At 38.7% G+C, this 22,626-nt stretch overlaps 1 long non-coding RNA gene and 1 pseudogene across 2 annotated transcripts; one reads left to right on the top strand and one right to left on the bottom strand.

Annotated features, from left to right (window-relative positions):
• Positions 1-585: 585 nt before the first annotated feature.
• Positions 586-20,735, bottom strand: LOC128312253 (uncharacterized). The gene is made up of 3 exons (XR_008291311.1): positions 20,422-20,735; positions 20,200-20,244; positions 586-2,872 (listed from the first exon to the last, which is right to left on the bottom strand). It is a non-coding gene; the product is annotated as an uncharacterized LOC128312253 (long non-coding RNA).
• On the top strand, positions 9,944-10,847 carry LOC106968179 (hypoxanthine-guanine phosphoribosyltransferase-like; annotated as a pseudogene). Its single transcript, XR_001429091.3, has one exon. The product of XR_001429091.3 is annotated as a hypoxanthine-guanine phosphoribosyltransferase-like (transcript).
• Positions 20,736-22,626: the final 1,891 nt, after the last annotated feature.

Here is a 22,626-nt window from a genome sequence, read left to right on the forward strand (position 1 = left end):
AACTGTCCCATTGCATTGGAATTATATCTCATCTATTTTATCTCATGCATGCTAGTTGGTCGTATTTTGTCATTTTATTTGTTATGCACCAACCCTGGGGAACATCAGAAAAGAGAAATTCAAGCACAGCATTACTGTATAGTGTAGCATGGGAGAAAGGGCACAGGATTAGTATCTTGGCCTCTCTGGACCTCAGTTCACACATCTCTTTAATCGAGAACACAGTATTTAACTCACAAGGGCTATTAAAAAAAAAGTGTATGGAATTTTTGCAAGCTGGACAATACTAGAGCATTTTTATCACTGTTTTAATGATATAAGAATCGTACAGTGATGGAGCAGGAAGGGACCTTGGAAGTTAACCAGTCTGGATTTAAGAAATTAAGAAACTGAGCACCAGAAGGATTAAATGACCTAAACTTGGTTATACACCGTGGGGGGAAACTTCAACTCTAGATGCAGGTAACTGAGTCCCACTACAGATCCTCTCTCTACAACAGGGCCATGCAGATAAAGAGAGAGAGAGAGAGAGAGAGAGAGAGAGAGAGAGAGAGAGAGGAGCCAGACGCCAGCTGAGGAACCAGTGGAGAGCACTGGGAACAGCAATGAGCTTGAAACACATGTGCCCCATCCAGGGAGGAGAGCTATTATTTGTATCCAGGTAATCTTCACCTGTATCAGTGTATAGAGGCCCTGGATTGCCAGATCCTCTCATTTTTTTCAAGAGAGACCAGAAATCTAGATCTTTGGATACGTGAAGCCACCCAATTTTTAAATCTGCAAGCAGCAAAATCAAAAATAAAAAAAATACGACTACATCAAACTAAAATGCTTCTGCACAGCAACAGAAACCATCAACAAAGTGGAAATTTAAAAAATTTTAAAGCTATTTCAATTATTTTTTATTTTTATTTTTTAAATAAAAATTATTGTCAAGTTAGCTAACATACAGTGTATACAGTGTGCTTTTGGCTTCAGGAGTAGATTCCCATGATTCATCGCTCATGTACAATGGTAAAATAATGTTGTATCGGCCAAACAAAACACCTGAGGGTAAAAATTAGCCCATGGTTTACCAGTGTGTGACCTCTGATCTACAGGGAAATGTCCAAGTTCTTTCTCGTGGTATCAAAGGCCCTCCAAGATCCGTCCCCTGCTGCCTTCTCCAGCTCCGTCTCCCACCTGTCCTTGCCTTGGACTCAGGGTCCAGCCGCACTGAACAGCATGTGATTCAACAAACACACCTACTGATGCTCGCAAACGTGCCCACTGATGGTCACTCTGCTGCCCCTGCCCCTTGCCCCCTGTCCCTTTAGCCTGCAATGAGCCTCTCTCCGCTAATTCGCATGTTTCTTTTATGATGGCTCGGCTCTTATTCCCACCAGGAAACTGTCCCTGAGCAGTCTCCCCTCAACACCACCATCAGCCAACATGCTCATCCATTATGTTCTTGCAATAACTTGCACATGTGATTGTATTGACCTCAGAGCACTAAATGCTCGTTTTATGTCCATTGTCCCAGCCAGAATCTCAATGTATGTGGAACTGAAATTAGACTCTTGTTTCTTACTCAGGTGTGACCACTGATCTCCCTTCTGGAACCTTACTCTGCTTCTACAGTGGTCTTTGACTCTAAGTACTACTGATCTATTGGAGGAGATGCTGAAATTTTCTCAGCAATGGGTTACTTCATGGAGGACACCTTCCTCAGGGACTCAGGTGACTCTACCTCTTTGGATGGGAGGTTGTGGAATGAAGTTAATCTTCTGAATCTCCTCAGCACCTGAGGCAAGCCCATCCAATGTCTAGGTCCTTTTTTGTCTCCCTTTTGCATTATTTTTCACTGTTTGTTTCTTTCCTATTCATGCTCCAAAGGAGCTGAGCTTTCCCTGACTGGTGCTTGTCACTAAAGCCAGCACCTTAGAAAGTTCACATGACTCAGCCCCACCTGGAATCTTGTACAGACCTGCAATTTTTCACCGTAACAAAGTGGGCTAAATGGAGGAGGAGTGTGGAGGGTAAATTCGGCTCTGCCTGAATTGTATGGACTGATACCAGATAACTGAGTGACCAAAAGAAAATCGCGGTGTTTAAGTGAAGAGTAGACGAATGTCAGAGAGACCAAAGCACAGATGAGCGTTGCACTACATCTCTTAATTCCCAGCCCAAGACATCTTCCACAGCTCTCAGCCACCCCAATCTGGGTGGCTACTTGAGTCTACGCCATCAGAATCTTGATGTTTAAACAGAATAAATTCTCATTGGGGGTGTTTATCACAATAAAGCCCTGAAGTACATTTATAAAGATTTCACTTTAACTTGGCAGAACCGTGGACAGCGCCCAAGTTTGTGCCATAAATTCTTCCCCTATGAAGCGGGAAGAAATCTTGGCAACAACACATTAAAGCTCTCCAATTTTACAGATGAGAAAACCAAGTACCCAAAAGGTTATATATATGACTTGTCTAATGTTACGCAGAGATGAAGGTCAAATTCAAGACTCAGAATCTATTCCAGGTCTCTTTGCCCTATACTCTGCTATTTCCCAACATATTATGACAACATGGGGGAAATGGCAAAAGAACAAATCCAGGGGAATTTAGGGGACACCTGTTATTTCTCATTTTTCAGCATGCATGTCTTCTCACTTCTGTCTTGGGGAACTAGAACTTCCCTACTGCAGGGAACGTATCCTGCTTTCCTCTGGTCAGTGGGTGTTATGTCAGACTGAGCCAATTTAGTTTCTCATTCCCATGATTTCAATATGAATAGGATTACTCAAAAAAAGAACATATAGTTGAAAGTGATACATCTCCTTGCTGGCATCCTGAGATGGGTCTTCCAGATTTGAAGAAACTTCATCTCATATAACCTGGAATCATGCAAATATAAAGATATATATTTTAATTCTCCTAAATATTTGCTATAGCCCTTCCTTATTCTTATATCATTCATCCTTCTCAAACTATCAAGAATTAAGAAGCATTTAGTGTTTTCATACTTCATTAGGTAATTTATACTTTTTTCCAGACTGCAGGACAGATAGTGCAAAGTAGAATTTAGCTCTAATAATCAGTATCTCATTCTAAAATAGAAATATAAAAAAAGTCTACTCATGGTGACCCTTAAACCTGCCTTTAGGACATAATCTAAAGTTATTATTCTTTCACATGGGTGAGTCCATAAATTGCTGAGTTTGGATTGATTTATATTTCATTCACAGCTTGTATGAGATTGCCTTCCATCTAACACTCTTTGGTTACCCTGAGTTCATTTAAAATGTGTCACCACACTCCCTGGAGACAATGAAGTAGCATGATCCACAATTTATTGATGGAGGGATAATAGAGTTTACACAGGTGTACATAACCTCAGAGAACAGGGTGGGGGTGAAAGGACAAAGGAAAAAGGAAAAATGAGGCATCTTGTGCAGTAAAAAGAGCCTGAGTTGAAAGTCAAACAGCCATGTGATACTGGGGTTCTAGCTCTAGCTCTGTCACTAACCAAGTTATCTTTAATCAATCATAGCATTTCTCTAGATGGATGAAGTTGCCTCTAACATTTCTTCCAAAACAACATCATAGGATCTCTCCAGTCATTTATGCAAATAATTTTTTAAAACACTCTATTCTTAATATCACCATGAAGTGATCAATAATGGGACAGTCAACGATGCTGTGTTGTTCTTTCTAGATCCTGAAAATATATGTTTACATAAGAAATTGGTTGCACCCTCTGGCAGGAGGAAAGCAGATATTTAGAAAGTTTAGCAGGACCTCATTCACCTTTGACACCTTCTGGGGCCTTGGTTCAAGTGGATTTGGGCACAAATATCTCTGGGCTGTGTAATTACATAAGGGCTTTAAACTGCAGAAACACCTAGTATGATGCTAGATTGAAAATCCAAGATCTGGGTTCTGGTCCTGCCCACAGCTCCTTCTGTGTATATGACTTTGGCGTACTCATTAGGACCCTGGCAGAACACAAGGCCACAAAGGTCCAGAGATGCCATGGGAGGACTGAACCACCAAGCAGCAGGTGATCCAAAATGCACCTGAACACATCAGAAACCATCAGGAAACTGAGCACAACCAGTACTCATTCATCTTTCACCTGGTCTCTGCTCCCACCAGCATGCTGGCTTTGTTCTCTCTTATTTCACACTGGCTTTCTCTACTTGCTAAGAAACACAGTCTCCCACAGCTCTAGACTCAGGTTTGTTTATTCACTCAATCAGCTATTGCTTTAGAGACTGACTGTATGCCATGCACCATTCTGGCACTAGGAGCACAGTGGTGACAAGGAAAATGTCTGCCCTCAGGGATCTTCTATTCTAGTGGAACGGAGAAAGTTGCGCACTAAACAAATGTACAAATAATATACCAGGTAGTGGTAACTGCTGTGGAAAAAAAATAACCAGCAAAAGGGGCAGGGGAGTGCCAGGTGGTGGCGCATGTTATTTTATAAATGTGGCCGGGGAAAGTCTTCTTGTGTTTGGTATTGTTTGAACAAATAAAGGAGTTAGGGAGAAAGTAATAAGAATATTTGGTGGGTGGGCAAACACGAAGGCTCTGAAGTGAGAACATGCTCTTGACATGTTTAAGGATAAACAAGAGGGCTAGCGTGGCAGCATAGACACAGGGGAAAGGAAAGAGCTGAGAGACAAGATCAGAAAGGTAGCAATGGCCAGACCATACCGATCCAAGGTAACTGTAAGGATTTGGGCTTTTACTCTGGAAAGGAAAGTCATTGGAAAGTAGTGAGGATCTGATTCATGTTTTAGTAGAACCACTCTGGCTGTATGTAGAGAGTAAAGGGTAGGAGGGCAAAATGGAGGAGGTGAGACTAGTTCAACAATGTAGGTGAGAGAAAATGTGGCTGGGTAAGAAATCATGTGGTAGAGTTGGTGAGAAGTAGCCATACTGAATATATTTTGAAGGCAGTATTATGTGCTGAGATATTGGATTTGGAAGAAAAAAAAAAAGAATCAAAGATAGCCCAAGGCAGAGAATAAAAGAAATCTGAAGACTGAGCCCTGGAGCTCTCCAGCCTTTAAAGACCGGGAGCTGGGAACAAACCTGCATAGAAGACTGGGAAGGGATAGCCAGCAAGGTAGAAGGAGAAGCAAGAGAGTGGTGTCCAGAAGCCACCTGGAGATAATGGAGGAGGGAAAAGTGATCAGGATGCTACATGCTACTGAGCGATAGAGAAAAATGAGTCCTGAGAACTGGCCAATGGATACAACCACAGAAGGTTCACAGATGACCTTGACAAGAGCTGTTTTTAGTAGAATGTTAGAGACAAATGCTCTAAAACCTTGTGCTACTGAAGAGATGCTGAAGTCTCGGTTCCAGTTTTTAAAATCCCAGAGATAAGCCCTGCTTAACTTGTTTGGGTAAAGCACCCATCTTAAGATGAATGAACTACGATCTTGGGGAAGGATAATTTCATGGATCAGTGGTGGAGCAGTCAAAAGTGGATCTCAGGCTGCCGTGTGAGAACACGGGCACTCTGAGATATATGTGTGGATGGAGAAAGGAGAAAGGAGTCAGGAAGGGGGAGGAGAAGGAGGAGATCACCATGGATCTCCCAGACACTGGGTCTGTAACTTAATCTTCAATTATACAGTAGCATTGAAGTCCCAGTGTCACAGAACTGGTGTTAAAATCAGATCAAACAAGAGACTGTGGTGAGGGAACTCTGCACATATACCGCAACTTCTTTGCAAACTTGATGGATGACTGTTGCGTTGCCGAAGTGTGAGCACACACTCGTATGGCACTCCCTGGCCACACTAGCCCCGTGAAGAACCTGCAGCCATATATATTTAAAACAAGTGTATCTGGATGTTCTGACTAGAGCAACACCATTCTTTTTCCCAGTTTTAAATACTGAGAGCTCTTAGGAACACATTCTCTTAATATCTCTCAGAACAGAAAGTAGGAGAAAACATACCAAGAGGAGCTTAAATTAGAAGTAGTATAAGAAAAATAAGAAATCATTAGCAAGGCAGGAAAGGAAAGAGGCAAATAAAGAAGGTTGCTTCCCCGCCCCCCCCCCCCCCACATATCTGCATGCAGTGGGGATTTGTCCTTTTTCTTTCTTTCTAGTTCTGACAAGGCATTTCAGATCTGAAGTGTTTTAAAAATGAGAGATCTTGAAGAGCCTGAGCCCCAAATGAGCCTAATTACCCCGTGGTTCTATGTTAGGTCCTTAAGGAGGCTTGTTAATTCTTTGATATGAAATGAGCCCTATTTGATGAAAGATTTGAGGAAGTTTTGTTCCTATCCTCAGGGAATTAAGAATTTTTAAGAAGTGCTAAGACTTGTCAGACTTCCTCTCTGGGAATTGTAAATGTCCTAACTTGTTTTACCAAACCAGGAATTTTCTCACAAGGCTCAGGACATGAATATGTGACTCTTTTTCTGCGATATCCTCATCTTCTAAAATGAACCACAAAAATCAAGATAAAAGACACTGAAGTTCTGAGACCTCAGAAATTAGTTCAGTGAGCATCTTATTGCATTTCACCTTCTTTTGTGTTTCTTTATAATCATGTTGACTTATTAGTCCAGAGAAATGGATAAATTCCCATGTTTCTCTTTTTAACATAAAACATCTATAGTTCTTACATAGGGGATACATTTTCCACTTGTGACACTTAAAGAACTAATCTCGGGGTGCCTGGGTGACTCAGTCGGTTAAACGTCTGACTTCAGCTCAGGTCATGATGTCACAGTTCATGAGTTCAAGTCCCACATCGGGCTCTCTGCTATCAGCACTGAGCCCACTTTGGATCCTCTGTACCCCACTCCTCTGCCCCTCCCCTGCTCATGCACACACTCTCTGTCTCAAAAATAAATAACATTAAAAAAAAGAACTGATCCCACAGAGACTTTAAGACAGAGTAGAAAGAAGAATTAAAATTGTTAAAATGTCTCATTCTACCCATAGTTATCTACACATTGAATGCAATTCCTATCAAGATTCCAATGGCATTTTTTTTACAAAAGTAGAAAAAAATGATCCTAAAATTCATGTGAAATCACAAAAGACTTGGAATAATCAAAGGAATCCTGAGGAGAACAAAGTTGGAGGCATCACTATATATTACATATTATATATTACATATTATATACTACATACTATATATTATATTACAAAACCATAGTAATCAAAACAGTATGGTCCTGGCAGAACACACACACACACACACAGATCAACAGAACAGAATTGAGAGCAGAGAAGTAAACCCACATGTATGCAGCCATCTAATACTTGACAAAATAGCCAAGAATATTAAATGTAGAAAAGACAATTTCTTCAATAAATGGTAGTGGGAAAACCAGATATTCACATGCAAAAGAATGGAAGTGGAGCCCTATCTTATGCCACCCACAGAAATTAACTTGAAGTATATTAAAGACTTAAATGTAAGACCTGAAACTGTAAAACCCTATGAGAAAACATAGGAGGAAAACTCCTTGACACTGGTCTTGGCAATGATTGTATGGATCTGACACCAAAAGCAGGTTACAAAAGCAAAAATAAACAAGTGGGACTACAAAAAACCAAAAGAAACAACCAACAAAATGAAAAGGAAGCCTATAGAACAGGTGAAAATATTTACAAATCACATATCTGATAAGAGGTTGACACCCAAAATCATTTAAGTAGGTCTTCTCCAACCCATCTGATCTCTACAGGAGTTTTCCTGGGAGTTGTGGGTCCCCTCCTGCAGCTCACCATGTGGACCTTGTTGGCACCACATGTCCTACCCTGTGTTCTCCTGTGGACCCCCGCCCTCCAACATGCCAGAGTCCATCCAAAGTGGTGCCACAGCCTAGCAATATGCAGGCAGCCCCAATAGGGGCTGGCATCACTCCAAAGTGATTCCTGCCCCAGGGTGAGAAGAAGATCACCACACACATCACTCCAACTATAACCCCAGCAAACAGGCTGACGGCATACACCTGGTCTGACTGAAGGCCCCACCCACCAACGAAAGCTTCTTAGGGGACAAAACAGTAGAGCACACAGAACACACACATGCAATATTTCTGAAGTGCCAGGGTCTGGTGAACAGGGGACACTACACTCCAGGACTTCTTCTTCCTAAAGTCATGACTTTCTTTTTTTCTTTTCTTTTTTTTTTCATTTTTCCCCACCCCATCCCCAGTGGCCGTGACTTTCAGAGCAGGAGACATACCTGACTTTCCTAACACATAGAAACAGAGTTAACAAAAGAAGGAGACAGAGGAATGTGTCCTAAATGAAAGAACAAGACAAATCACAGCAAGAAACCTAAACTAAACAGAGATAAGTGACATGACTGATAGAGAATTTAAAGTAAAGGTCATAAATACAGTTACTGGACTTGAGAAAAGAGTGGAGGATATTAGTGAGACCCTCAACAAAGAGATAGAAAACATAAAACAGAACCAATCAGAGATGAAAAACGCAATGACCAAAATTAAAAACACAGTAGAGGGAATAAATAGTAGACTAGAGGAAGGAGAAGAACGGATCAGCAACCTGGAGGACAGAGAAATGGAAAGCAATCAGGCTGAACAGGAGAGAAAAAAAGAATAATAAAAAATGAAAATACATTAAGGGAACTCAGGGACACTATAAAACATAATAACATTCACATTACAGGGATCCCAGTAGGAGAAGAGAGTGAAAGGCAGAAAATGTATTTGAATAAAGAATAGTTGTGGGGCACCTGGGTGGCACAGTTGGTTAAGCATCCGACTTCAGCCAGGTCACGATCTCGCGATCTGGGAGTTCGAGCCCCACGTCAGGCTCTGGGCTGATGGCTCAGAGCCTGGAGCCTGTTTCCGATTCTGTGTCTCCCTCTCTCTCTGCCCCTCCCCCGTTCATGCTCTGTCTCTCTCTGTCCCAAAAATAAATAAACGTTGAAAAAAAAAAAAAAAGAATAGTTGAAAACTTGCCAAGTCTGGAGAAGGAAACAGATATCTGGATCCAGGAGGCACAGAGATCCCCCCAACAAAGTAAACCCAAGGAGGTCCACACATAGTCATTAAAATTGCAAAAAGTAGTAATAAAGAGATAATTTGTAAAGCAGCAAGAGAAAAGAAAACATTTATATAGAAGGGAAACCCCATAAGGCTATCAGTTGATTTGTCAGCAGAAACTTTGCAGGCCAGAAGGGATTGCCATGATATATTAAAAGTGCTAAAAGAAAAAAACACCCTGTACCCAAGAATACTCTATCCAGCAAGGCTATCATTTAGAATAGAAGAGAAAGAGTTTTCTAGATAAACAAAAGTTAAATGAATTCATAACCACTAGACCAGCCCTACCAGAAATGTTAAAGAGGTCTCTATGAGTGAAAATGAAAGACCATAAACAGGAATAAAAAAAAATTATGGAGTACAAAATCAATAAAATTAAATATATCTATTAAAATCAGCCACAGAATAAATCCGTGACCCATGGATCCACGAAATAAAGGGATGTAAAGTATGACACCATCTACCTAAAGTTTCAGGATGGGGTGGGGGGGGAGTAAAAATTTAGTGCTTTTAGAATGGGCTTAAACTTAAGTGACCATCAACTTAATATAGACTGCTATATGCATAAATCTAATGGCACCCACAAATCAAAAACTGGGAGTAGATATGCAAAAAATAGAGAAAGGAATCCAAATATATCACTAAAGAATGCCAGCAAACCATAAGAGAAGAGGAGGAGGAACAGGGAAGAACTACAGAAACATCTCAACAAATTAAAAAAGACTGAAATTATATCATGCATCTTTTCCAGCCACAATGTTATGAAACTAGAAATCAACCACAAGAAAAAGTGTGGAAAGACCACAAATACATAGAAATTAAATAACACTCCATTAAGCAATGAATGGGGTCAACTCAAAAAATACATGGAGGCAGGGCGGCGGTGGCTGCCGCCCAGAGCGCATGAGCGAGTGGCTCCTTCCGCTCTCCCGCGGGTCTCTGCCTTCTGCGGAGCCTCTGCCTCCTCCTCTGTTGCGCTTCCGGCTTCCTCCTCCTCAGGCTACTCTCAGCGCATGCGCCCATCGGCTCCGTTATGGCGACCCGCAGCCCCAGCGTCTGGTTAGTGATGATGAACCAGGTTATGACCTAGATTTATTTTGTATACCTCATCATTACGCTGAGGATTTGGAAAAGGCGTTTATTCCTCGTGGACTAATTATGGACAGGACCTAGCGTCTTGCCCGAGACGTGTTGAAGATGGGTGGCCATCACATGGTAGCCCTCTGTGTGCTCAAGGGGGGCTATAAATTCTTCGCGGACTTCCTGGATTTCATCAAAGCACTGAACAGAAATAGTGATGGATCCATTCCTATGACTGTAGATTTCATCAGACTGAAGAGCTACTGTAATGACCAGTCAACAGGGGACATAAAAGAAACTGGTGGAGATGATCTCTCCACTTTAACTGGAAAGAATGTCTTGATTGTTGAGGATATAATTGACACTGGCAAAACAATGCAAACCTTGCTCTCCATGGTCAAGCAGCATAATCCAAAGATGGTCAAGGTTGCAAGGCTGCTGGTGAAGAGGACCCCTCAAAGTGTTGGCTATAAACCAGACTTCGTCGGATTTGAAATCCCAGACAAGTTTGTCGTAGGATATGCCCTTGACTACAATGAATACTTCAGCGACTTAAATCATGTTTGCGTCATTAGTGAAACTGGAAAAGTAAAATACAAAGCCTAAGATGAGATTTCAAGTTGAGTTTGGAAGCTCCTGGAGTCCCCTTGGAATCACCAGTCCCGTGTTCTAGTTCTGTGGCCAGCTGCCTAGTAGAGCTTAGTGCCTGTATCTCCTAAGAATTTTATCTGTTTTAATAGCCAAATGTGGAAAGAGCCTAAATGTCCATTAACTAATGAATGGATAAAGAAATTGTGGTTTATATACACAATGGAGTACTACGTGGCAATGAGAAAGAATGAAATATGGCCCTTTGTAGCAATGTGGATGGAACTTGAGTGTTCTGCTAAATGTAATAAGTCACAGAGAGAAAGACAGATACCATATGCTTTCACTCTTATGTGGATCCTGAGAAACTTAACAGAAGACCATGGGGGAGGGGAAGGAAAAAAAAAAAAAGAGGGAGTGGGAGAGAGCCAAAGCATAAGAGACTCTTTAAAACTGAGAACAAACTGAGGGTTGATGGGGGGTGGAAGGGAGGGGAGGGTGGGTGATGGGTAATGAAGAGGGCATCTTTTGGGATGAGCACTGGGTGTTGTATGGAAACCAATTTGACAATAAATTTCATATATTAAAAAAAATAAAAATAAAACATAAAAACCTAAAAAAATAATTCTAAAAAAAAAAAAAGAATTTTATCTGTTTTGTATTTTAGAAATGTCAGTTGTTGAATTCCTGAAGTCTTTATTTGCACTATGAGCATACAGACTATCAGTTCCCTTTGGGTAGATTGTTTGACTTGTGAATGAAAAATCTCTTACACCACACCACTATTGAATGAAAATAATGAAATTGTATCTGTAAGAAACATTTGAAAAGAAGATATATTAGTTTTTAATTGGTATTTTAATTTTTATATATTCAGGAAAGAACAGAAGTGATTGAATATTGACAATTATACTACTGTGTATTTAGAAGAGGAAGAAACAGTTTTCATATCAGTGACAGCATCTAAGGTATTGTGTTGGATAAGCCATATGTCCTGGAATTATTTTACTGTTCCAGTAGTATCAACTGTATTTTCTCACTTGTTCAGATGATTTCCAGTGAATTTTTGTCAACAGTTCCTTTTAAATACAAATCAGCAAATTCCAGAAAACTTTACCACATTTTGAATTCTTCAGTGTAAAAATACTTACAATAAAGGCTGTCTCTTTAAAAAAAAAATACATGGAGACAAATGAAAGTGAAACCACAACAGTCCAAAAATCTTTGGGATGCAGCAAAAGCTGTATAGCAATACAGGCCTACCTCAAGAAGAAAGAAAAATCTCAAATAAACAACCTGACTTTACATCTAAAGAGCTAGAAAAAGAAGAACAAACAAAACCTAAACCAGTAGAAGGAAATAATAAAGACTAGAGAAAAATAAATGAAAAAAAAAAACTCATACAACTCAACAGCAAAAAAACAAAACAAAATAAAACAAAAACACACACACACAAAGAATCCAAATGATCCACTTACAATGGGCAAAGACCCTGAATAGACATTTTTCCAAAGAAGATACTCAAATGGCCAACAGGTGCATGAAAAACTCAATATCATGAATCATCAGGGAAATAAAAACCACAATGATATATAACCTCACACCTGTTTGAATGATTATTATCTAAAAGACAAGAGTTGACAAATGTTGGTGAGGATGTGGAGAAAAGAGAACCCTGTGCACTGTTAGTGAAAATGTAATTTGTGGGGCACTGGGGTAGCTCAGTCGGTTGAATGTCCAACTCTTGATTTCAGCTCAGGTCATAATCTCAGTTTGTGAGATTGAGCCTCCACGTTGGGCTCTGTGCTGACAGCAAGGAGCCTGCTTGGGATTCTCTCTCTCCCTCTCTCTCTCTCTCTGCCCCTCCCCAGCTTGTGTGTGCATGTGATCTCTCTCTCTCTCTCTCTCAAAATAAATGGATAAACTTAAAAAGAAAGAAAGAAAATGTAATTTGGCACAGCCCTACTCTGGACAACAGTAGAGAGTTTCTTTAAAAAATTAAAACTAGAACCACCCTATAACCCAGCAATTCCTCTTCTGGGTAATACCTGAAGAAGAAGAAATCACTATCTGAAAGAGATAACGGAACCCCCATGTTCCTTGCAGCATTGTTCACAATAGCCCAGACATGGAAAAAATCTAAGTTTCTACTGACAGATGAACAAATAAAGAAAAAGTGAAGGAAATTCTGCCATTTGTAACAACATGGATGAACCTTGAGGGCATTATGCTAAGTAAAATAAGTCAGACAGAGAAAAGCAAATACTACATGACCTCATTTATATGTGGAATCTAAAAGAAAACAAAACTGAACTCATAGAAACAGCAGATGCACATAGGTGGTTGCTGGGAGGATGGGGGAAGTAGGTGAAGGTGGTCAAAGGGTACAGACTTCCAGTTTTAAGATAAACATGTTCTGGGGATGTAATGTACACCATGGGGACTACAGTTACCAATATGATATCATGTATTTGAAAGTTGCTCGGAGAGTAGATCTTAAAAGCTCTCACCAGACACAAACAAATCAGAACTATGTAAGGTAATGGATGTGTTAACTAATCTTATTGTGGTAATCATTTTGCATTACATACATATGTGAAATCATCACGTTATACACCTTAAAGTTACACAGTGATATGTTAACTACATCTCAGTAAAGCCAGAGGGAAAAAGACAGTAAAATGTTTGCAAATTGGCATTGAAATTAGTACAAGTAAGTTTATCTTTTCATTTATGGAATAGATTCCTTACACTTTGAAATGCCTCTCTCCTCTTCCCCCACCCCTTACTCAAATCTTAACAGAGAGTGTCGGTCGTAGGAGTTATTAGTGTTTGAATTCTTTGTCGCTCCTCCTTCCGGGCCCCTCCCTCTGGGAGGTTATCCATTCCTGACTCACCGATTCAGGTTTGGTCGTATGACTTAACTTGGCCATTGAAATATCAGAGAAAGTAATGCGTCCACCTTCGGGTAGGGCTCTAAGGACCATCACGCAGCCTCCACCTTCTCTTCTCCTGACAAGATCAAATATGACACAATCGGAACTACTTTGTCAGCATGGGTCCTAAAGTTAATAAGTCGGAGCCAAGCTGAACCTGCCCATGACGGACACATAGCGTGAGCAAGAAATCAATGTTCATTGGTATAAAGCTCTGAGTTTCCGGAGATCATTTGTTATTGCAGCATAACTCAAACTGACAGAAAGTGCTAAATTATTTGATATATTATGTTTATATACTATAAATATTATGAAGTGCCTGGGTGGCTCAGTTGGTTAAGCATCCAATTCTTGCTTTCAGCTCAGGTTGTGAGATAGACTCCCGAGATGGGCATGGAGCCTGCTTACGCTTCTCTCTCTCCCTCTCTTCTGCCTACGTGTGTGCGCGCTCTCTCTCTCTCACATAAATAAATTAATTAAAATAAATTTTAAATATTAAAACATTATAATAATTATTTTTAAATTGCATAATAAGATCTCTAAATTTTCTGGGCTCTTAATTTTCTGGTAGAGTTCAAAAGAATGGAAATGACAACAGAGTATTCCAAGTGAGTCGGAAAATTCATGTCACAAACCAATAATTCCCAGATTACCTTTGTCTATGAACCACGCCATCAGACTGCATTTATTGTAGATCAGTCAAAGGACTCCACAGAGCTAGAGGGGCTCTGTTATTTTATAAAAGGAACACTCAGAGAATACTTATTATTAGACTTGTCTACTCAAAGTGTGAGCTGTAAACTTTTTTTCATCGGTCTTTAGTGAGACAAGCCCAGAAATTTGGAGTAAGTGCTTAGAAGATCTTACAGAAATTTGACATTGCCAGGACATCCAAGCTCAGGACTGGTCGAATTGTCTTGTTAAACAAGGTAACAGAAGAGTGTGTGTGCATGCTACCAGACTAGTGTGGTGAGTCACATGTGGCATACTAGGATTGGTCCGCCACATGTCAGAGATGAGTAATACACACACACACACACACACACACACACACACACACATACATACACACATACATACATACACACATACATGCATATAATCCTGGTCCTTCACCACAGATAGTTTGAAAAGCACAGCCCTAGAACCTGCTTGGAAATCATCACTTAAAGCAATGGGACCCCCTGGGGATACCTAGGTGGCTCAGTTGGTTAAGCATCCGACTCTTGATTTCGGCTCAAGTCATGATCTCATGATTCGTGGGATCGAGCCCCATGTTGGGCTCTGGGCAGACAGCATGGAGCCCCTCTCCTCTCTCTCTGCCCCTCCCCCGTTCATGTGTGCACACATGTGTGCTCTCTCTCTCCTCTCTCTCTCTCTCTCTCTCTCTCTCTCTCTCTCTCTCTCAAAACTAAATAAATAAGCATTTAAAGTGATGGGACACCTAACACAGGACCTGAGAAGCACAGGAACATAATACATAAAATTGAATGGTTTTCTTGGGAAAATGCACCTTCACACTAATAGTCTTCTTGACATTTTCAATCCCACTGCAGATTTACAAAGGTAGACGGAAGTAATGATATTGCTTAATTACCCACTGTCTGTGCAGCACTGTGTATACAGTTCTCAGGTTACCAAATGTGTGTCATCAAAAACACAAGAGAAGAGAAATCTTCCCTTAGGGGTAATTTTACTCATGGGTGGCCCGGGGGGGTGGGGGGGAAGGAGGGGAAATCTTTCTCGGCCTTTAGAGGTTGACTTGATCTAAGAAGTAGCTCAACTGTATAATATTCTATACAAATCTGACCTATGGGTCTCTAAAACAGAAATTAAGGTGACAGTAAGGAGGGGAAGGAGAGAAAAATGTTAACTATGCTCAACTTTCCTTTGAGATGCTCTGATCTTTCTTTACTTCCCTTCTACCTCTACATGCCTTCTTAGCCAACCTTCTTTCCTTCTATGCTCCCCTCGACTCCCAAAATAAACTACTCATCAAAATTACTTCATTCCCTCCCTTTCATTATAGGTAATCTCAGGTATGAAGGAAATAAACTGATCGGATTACTTTATACTCAAGTGTGGATGACTAATGACCTCTTAATCCTCCTGGAGACATCTGTTGTTTTTAGAGAATATACATATTTTAACTCATCAACTTCAGAGGGGGAAGCACAAGAAAATGAAAAGAAAATGTTTGGAAAAATAGGTGAAATTATACTAGATCAAGGAGGCAAGATGACTTCTGAGTCACCTTCTTCCAACCACTTCCTGATTTTCACCCCTTTTGCTATTTCTTACATAAAATTTTCAAGTTTTTTTCACAGTGACTCTCAACACTAAGAAGAATAGGGGTAGTCATTGGTAGAAAGGAATCCTTTGTACATGAGGTGTAGGTCAGGGAGAGTCTGCATGAATGAGAACTGAGGGAGATGATACACCAATGCTTAGAAGAGAAAACATTTGAAACACCATAGATATTGAAAGCTGAAGGACACCTTGCAGATGATCTAACTCAGTGTATCTCCAAGTGTGGGACACAAAATGCCTTCAGGTACTGCCTACTGGCTTGCAAATCATTAAATGAAATGGAATCACATAGTGAAGAAATCGGTCATTTTTCAATTACTTTTCAGGTTTTTATTTTATCAAAGATAACAACTCAGCTGAGGTAGCCCTTAACAGCCCTCTAACTATTGGTTATTTTAATCAAGAAAAGAGGCCTAGGGCTCAGAGTCTCCAATAGGCAATGGTCTCCTTGTAGCATTTAATAAAATTGTTTTGTTTTCACTATTTTTTCGTTTTTTACCAAGATCTTGGAAAGCAGTATTGATTTTCAATTTGTAATCGTAATATTAAGTTTCTTTTAAAATATATTCATTTAGAAAAAAGAAAATGAGTTCAAAGAACACCTTAGGTAAATAGCGTAAGTGGTACTTTGATGTGGAAAAGAATTATGAAAGTGGTATGCATAATCCTGAAGCTGGGAGAACACTAATCTAATTTGATGAACTTCGCACTTGAATTTAAAACCAATGAGAAAGGAATGCCTCGGAGGCCCAGTCAGTTAAGCGTCCAACTTCAGCTCAAGTCATGATCTCATGGTTTGTGAGTTCAAGCCCCACATCAAGCTCTGTGAGCCTTCCTGGGATTCTCTCTCTCCCTCTCTCTGCCCTTCTCCCACTTGGTGCTCTCAAAGCTCTCTCTCAAAATAAATAAACCTTAAAAAATAAACAAATAACAATTTCAAAAATGAAATAAAACGGATGAGAGAGATATGCATGCATGTGGGGTGAACATACATGGTGTTAAGATAAAACATAAACCTGTCACTTGTAGGTAGTATAGGTAGTTAACTCCTCTGAACAGACAGACGCATTTGGAGAAACTGTAAAAGGATGTGGCCATCAGGTTAGAGCTCACAAGCTTCAATGACACATCTCTTAGGAACCTCTGTTTCTACCTGCATATTCAACCTACAGCGTTACCAGAATCAGGGCATTTTTCCACCACTTCCTCCTATAAGACAATCCTTGGGGATTTCCCACCATTTACAGATCTTGCATGCATTTTTTGGTTTGTGACCAGAAAGAGGATAATCCTATAAGATGAATACAGAAAATTTACATATAGCATTGTATACATTTATAGAATAAATAATGGTAATAAATGGCAATTCAGCATGATCTGGATTAATTCAGATGTTGCCAGGAACTATGGACATACAGTATGCATTTACTCTGAGGCAGCATGTGAGAACTGTAACCATTAATGTAAAATAGCTTTGGTTGAGCTCAACAAATGTTTATTAAACGCCAATAATGTTTAATAAACACCAGGAATTATGCTACGTGTTAAGGAATCATGATCAAAAAGATTCAGGCCCTGCCTTCAAGGCATCCACAGTTGTATAAATTAAGAATGAGCCACAGTATATTTATGAATTTTGTCATAATTTATACAAACAGTTTTACTTTGAATTACTTTATTTAATACTTATAGAAACATTTTGATGAAAGATTTTATTGTCATCTCCATTTTATAGACAAGGAAACTTATACTTAATCAGGTTGAATTGCCCAAGATCATTATTTGCAGTATTAGTAAGCAACAGAGAAAAGCTTTCAACGCAGGAATCCTGCCTGCATATCAGTACTCTTCTGGCAATATCAGCCACCCAAAATTATTCTTCTCAGATTTCTGCTTCTGGCTGTAATGAAGTAACATGTGCTCCTGCTGAGAACAACTTGAAAAGCCGGAAAAAATACAAAGACGAAATCTATTTGAAGGCATTAAATCTATTTGACATCATTAGAAAATTGCCTTAACAGCTAGGATTTGAGTACAAGATGACAGAGGTGAGGGAATCTGAAAAATGAGGCCTACCCAACAGAAAAACAATGCAGAAAATCAATGAACCCAAAAGCTTGTTCTATGGCGGGGCGGGAGGCGGGGGATGTGATGCTAAAATTCACAAGTTCCTACCCAAAGTGATGAAGAAAAATATGAAGAGAAGATACAGGTCACCAATATCAGGACTGAAAGAGAAGACATCATTCTAGACCTGAAATACACTAAGGATAGAAGGGTATATTGCTAACAACTTTATGCCAATAAATTTTGACTACTTAGATGAGATGGACACATTCATAGAAAGATACAGATTATCAAAAACTGACACAACAAAAAATAGAAAACTTGAACAGCCTAGTATCAACTAAAGAAACTTAACTCACTGTTAACAACTTCCAAAAGAAACTCCAGGCCCAGAACACTTCACTGGTGAATTCCATCCAACATCTAAGGAAGAAATAACACCAAACCTACACATACTTTTTCAGAAAATAGACAAAGAAGAAACACCAAATCATTTTAGAAGGCCAGTTTTCTGATTCCAAAACCTGACAAATACATTAAAACCAAATAGAATTATAAAATATTCTCCCTCATAGCACAGATGTAAAGTTTAACAAAACATTAGCAAATTTAATCCAATAATTTATATCTAATATATTGGATAATATATACCCTATATTGACAATGGATCATGATCAATGATCTTGGGGATGCAGGTTGGTGTATCATTTAAGTCCCATTCAGAGTCCAGAGTGCTCAAGACCCAATCAGTAGAGAGAAATCACATAGTAACTAAAAGGGAGAAAGTTTGATAGAAAGAGCTACTGATTTCAACAAAGGAGTAACTACAGAGACATAAAGACAATGCTACAGAACGCACTAACCCTGAGGAAAAGTACCCAAGGAAAAACAAGCTTAGAAGAGAGCCTTCATCCCAAGGCTGGGATGCAGACCTAACTGGAAAAGATGTGGTTACAGACTATGGGATGATGAAAAGGTTCTCTGGGTGGCCCAAGTAGTAACTGGTCCACAGGCATCAGACAAGCAAGGAACACGCTCCCAAGGTCCGGGTGGGCCAGAGCTGGTGTGTGGGCATGAAGTGTTTGCACTGGGCCACAGTAGGGGCTGAGACGAGAACAAATTAATTCTTTGAAAGTCTCAGTGAAACAAAGACATTTCCAGACCAAAAAAAAAAAAGGTAATTCATTGCCATAGACCAACCTTATAAGAACTATTAAAGGGAATTCTTCAGGAAAAAGAAAAATGATCCCAAACAGACATACAGAATTTGGGAAGGGATTAAGAGCACCAGAAAAGGGAAACATGTAAGTAAACCTAAATGAACGTTGACTGTGTGAAGAAAACACTAATATTATTACTACTAATTCTGTCTTGTATTTGTATCAAGTTAAAATGCGTAACAACATAAACATCAAAGGTAGAGGTTATATGTTCCAAGTTCCTGCCGTTATGTGAAAACATCAATTTATATTAGGTACTAGCAATTCAAAAATAAATGTAGCAATAATTTCCAGAAATAAGTATAAAGAACAAGTTGACTGGAATGATAAAAAAAAAATTTAAGCCGAAAAGTAACAAAGTAAGTAGTAAAATAAAAGCAAGTAATAAAAGAAGAAAAAGGAGCATAAAACAGGTATGACAAATATTAAGTTGATAGAATTCAAAATATATCAGCAACTGAAGTAAGCAGAAATAAATCACTCAATGTAAGAACCAAGATTTTCAAAGTGAAAATGAAATCAAAGCCAACTGTTTCCTACTTTCAAAAAGACACTTTAAACAATAAGGACACAGAAGTTTTAAACATATGGAAAATTATATAGCATGAAGACACTAATTAAAACAAAGGTAGTATAACTACCCATATATTAGAAAAGAAGACTTTTATACAGAAAGCATTAGTAAAGATAAAGAGTGATATTTCATAAAATAAAAGTGTCTCCTTCACCTTTCTGTTACAGTCTGTAAGTCTGAGTATATTTAATGACTCTATAACCTGGCATCCTCTAATAATTTCTCAATCTCTGCAAACTCCTTTTAACAATGCTAAACTTGTCAACTCTCCAGAATGATTCCTAAATCTGTGCAGCCAGTTTTCTGTGAGCTGCTTTAAAATCATGTCTTACATAAAGTTGACTTCTAACAGATTGAACAAATCTGAATACAAATAAGAAACTCACCAATATCAGATGACAGGCGGACACACCACTGTCTCTCACTGGAAGCTGTGGAAAGTAAATTGTAGACTCATGTCACTGAGAAGAAGTTTCACCAGCACCTCACCCAGCTTCCCAGGAATCAGCCTAAAGCCAAACTGTACACAGGCTCATAGTAGTCCCTCCACAGTGCTTATCTGCTCAGTGACCATGGATCTACCAGATACCACAAAACCCAGGAAATACCTCAATATTCCACGTGGAGCTCAACTAGCAATGGGCAGTCTGGATTGGTCACTTATAGCAGTTATAGCAGGGGATGATTTGTAAATGAGATGTGCTTCTCTCAAAAAAAAAAGTATTATAGTAAAGTATATATCATGAAAACACGAATTAAAATAAAGGTGGCATGACTATACTAGTATTAGAAAAAAAGAAGACTTTTAGATAATAAGCATTACTATGGATTAAGAATGGTTTTTCATAAAAATAAAAGTGTCAATACAACACAAAATTATCTATTCTAAAATTGTATGCATCTAATAACACAGTTCAGAAATACATAGAGCAAAACCTGACAGCACTAAAAGAAGAAATAGACAAATCCACAGTTACAATAGATTTTAACTTCATCTCTTAGTAACTTAAAGAATAAACAAGACCTTTTGGGATGAGCACTGGGTGTTGTATGGAAACCAATGTGACAATAAACTTCATATATTGAAAGAAAATAAAAAAATAAAAAAAAGAATAAACAAGAAAAAAAATCTGTAAGTATATAGAAGATCTAGATAACCTGATTAAGAAACTTCCTATAGTTAACATATACAAAACACAGAACCAAACAATGGCAGAATACTTATTATTTTCAAGGCATAGGGAACACTTATCAAAATTGACTATATGGTAAGCCATAAAATATGCATTAAAAATTTTCAAATATTAAAATAATTCAGAACGTTTTATGAATTCAGTGGAATTCAGCTAGAAAATAAACAAAAGGTTATCTAGTGAATTCTTCCAAACATTTAAAAGGAAAAAAGAACAAATATTATACGAATTCTTCCAGAGAAAGAAAACCAATGCAAATTTTTAACTAAGTCCTAAAGCCTGCAAAATCTTTATACCCTAATCTGACAAGGGCATTGTAGGACAATAAAGTAATATGCTAGTATATGGCTCATGAACCTAGAAGCAAAATTCATTTTTAAAGTTAACAAATTTAATCCAGAAAAAAAACATAAGAAGTATAATACATCATGACCAAGTTGGACTTATTCCAGGATTACAAGTGTTTAACATTCAATTATAATTACCATACTTCACCACATTGACAGAAAAAGAGGGAAAATCATATAATTATCACTATAGATGCAAAAAAAGCACAGTTGATATAATTCAGCACCCATTTATTTCTTATTTTTATTTTTTTAACATTTATTTATTTTTGAGACAGAGAGAGACAGAGTATGAATGGAGGAGGGTCCAAGAGAGAGGGAGACACAGAATCTGAAGCAGGCTCCAGGCTCTGAGCTGTCAGCACAGAGCCCGATTCGGGGCTCGAACTCACGAACAGCAAGATCATGACCTGAGCCGAAGTCGGACGCCCAACCGACTGAGCCACCCAGGCGCCCCTCAGCACCCATTTATTAAGAAAACTCTTAGCTAACTAGAAGGAGCTCTCATAATCTGATAAGGAGGAGTTCACATCTTATTTAAGGTAAAATATTTAAAGCTTTCCTCCTAAGACTGGGAAGAAGACATGAATGTCTATGGTCACCACATCTACTCAATGTTTTCACCAGACAAGAAAAGAAATGGAACAGAAGGGATTTTAAAAAGGCCTAAAATTGTCATTATTTACAAATAACATATTTGTGTATCTAGAAAATCAAAAATAATATATGCTTAGTAGAACGAATAAATGAATTTAGCAAGACTGCTGGAAAGAAGATTAATACAGCAAAAATCAATTGTGTTTTCTAGGTATCATTAACAACCAATTAGAAAATTAAAAAAAATTAAAGACATCATTTACAATACGAAAAACCTAGTAAAAGATGTACAAGACTTCTACACAGAAAACTCCACTAACTTTTAAAAACTAAGGAAGACCCAAATAAATTAATGAACATACAAAGGTCATGTAATTAAAGACTGAAAATCCATAAACTTGGTATATTTTAATGATGCCAAATCTCCCTAAAATTGATCTACAAAAAAAATCCCGGAAAGTTTTTCTGTGCATATTCACAAGCTATCTAAACTTTATATGAAAATCCAAAGGATCATTAATAGGTAGAATCATTCTCTTTTGTTTCTTAAAGAGAAATAGTAAGAAAGAGAAGTAGAGTATATCAAATATCCAAGCTGATAATAAAGCTACAATAATTTGGACAGAGTGGGGATTGGTGGAAAGATAGACAAATAGATACATGGAACAAAATAGAG

The sequence above is a fragment of the Acinonyx jubatus genome, chromosome D4 (assembly GCF_027475565.1).
Source record: "Acinonyx jubatus isolate Ajub_Pintada_27869175 chromosome D4, VMU_Ajub_asm_v1.0, whole genome shotgun sequence".
NCBI classification, from domain to species: domain Eukaryota; kingdom Metazoa; phylum Chordata; class Mammalia; order Carnivora; family Felidae; genus Acinonyx; species Acinonyx jubatus.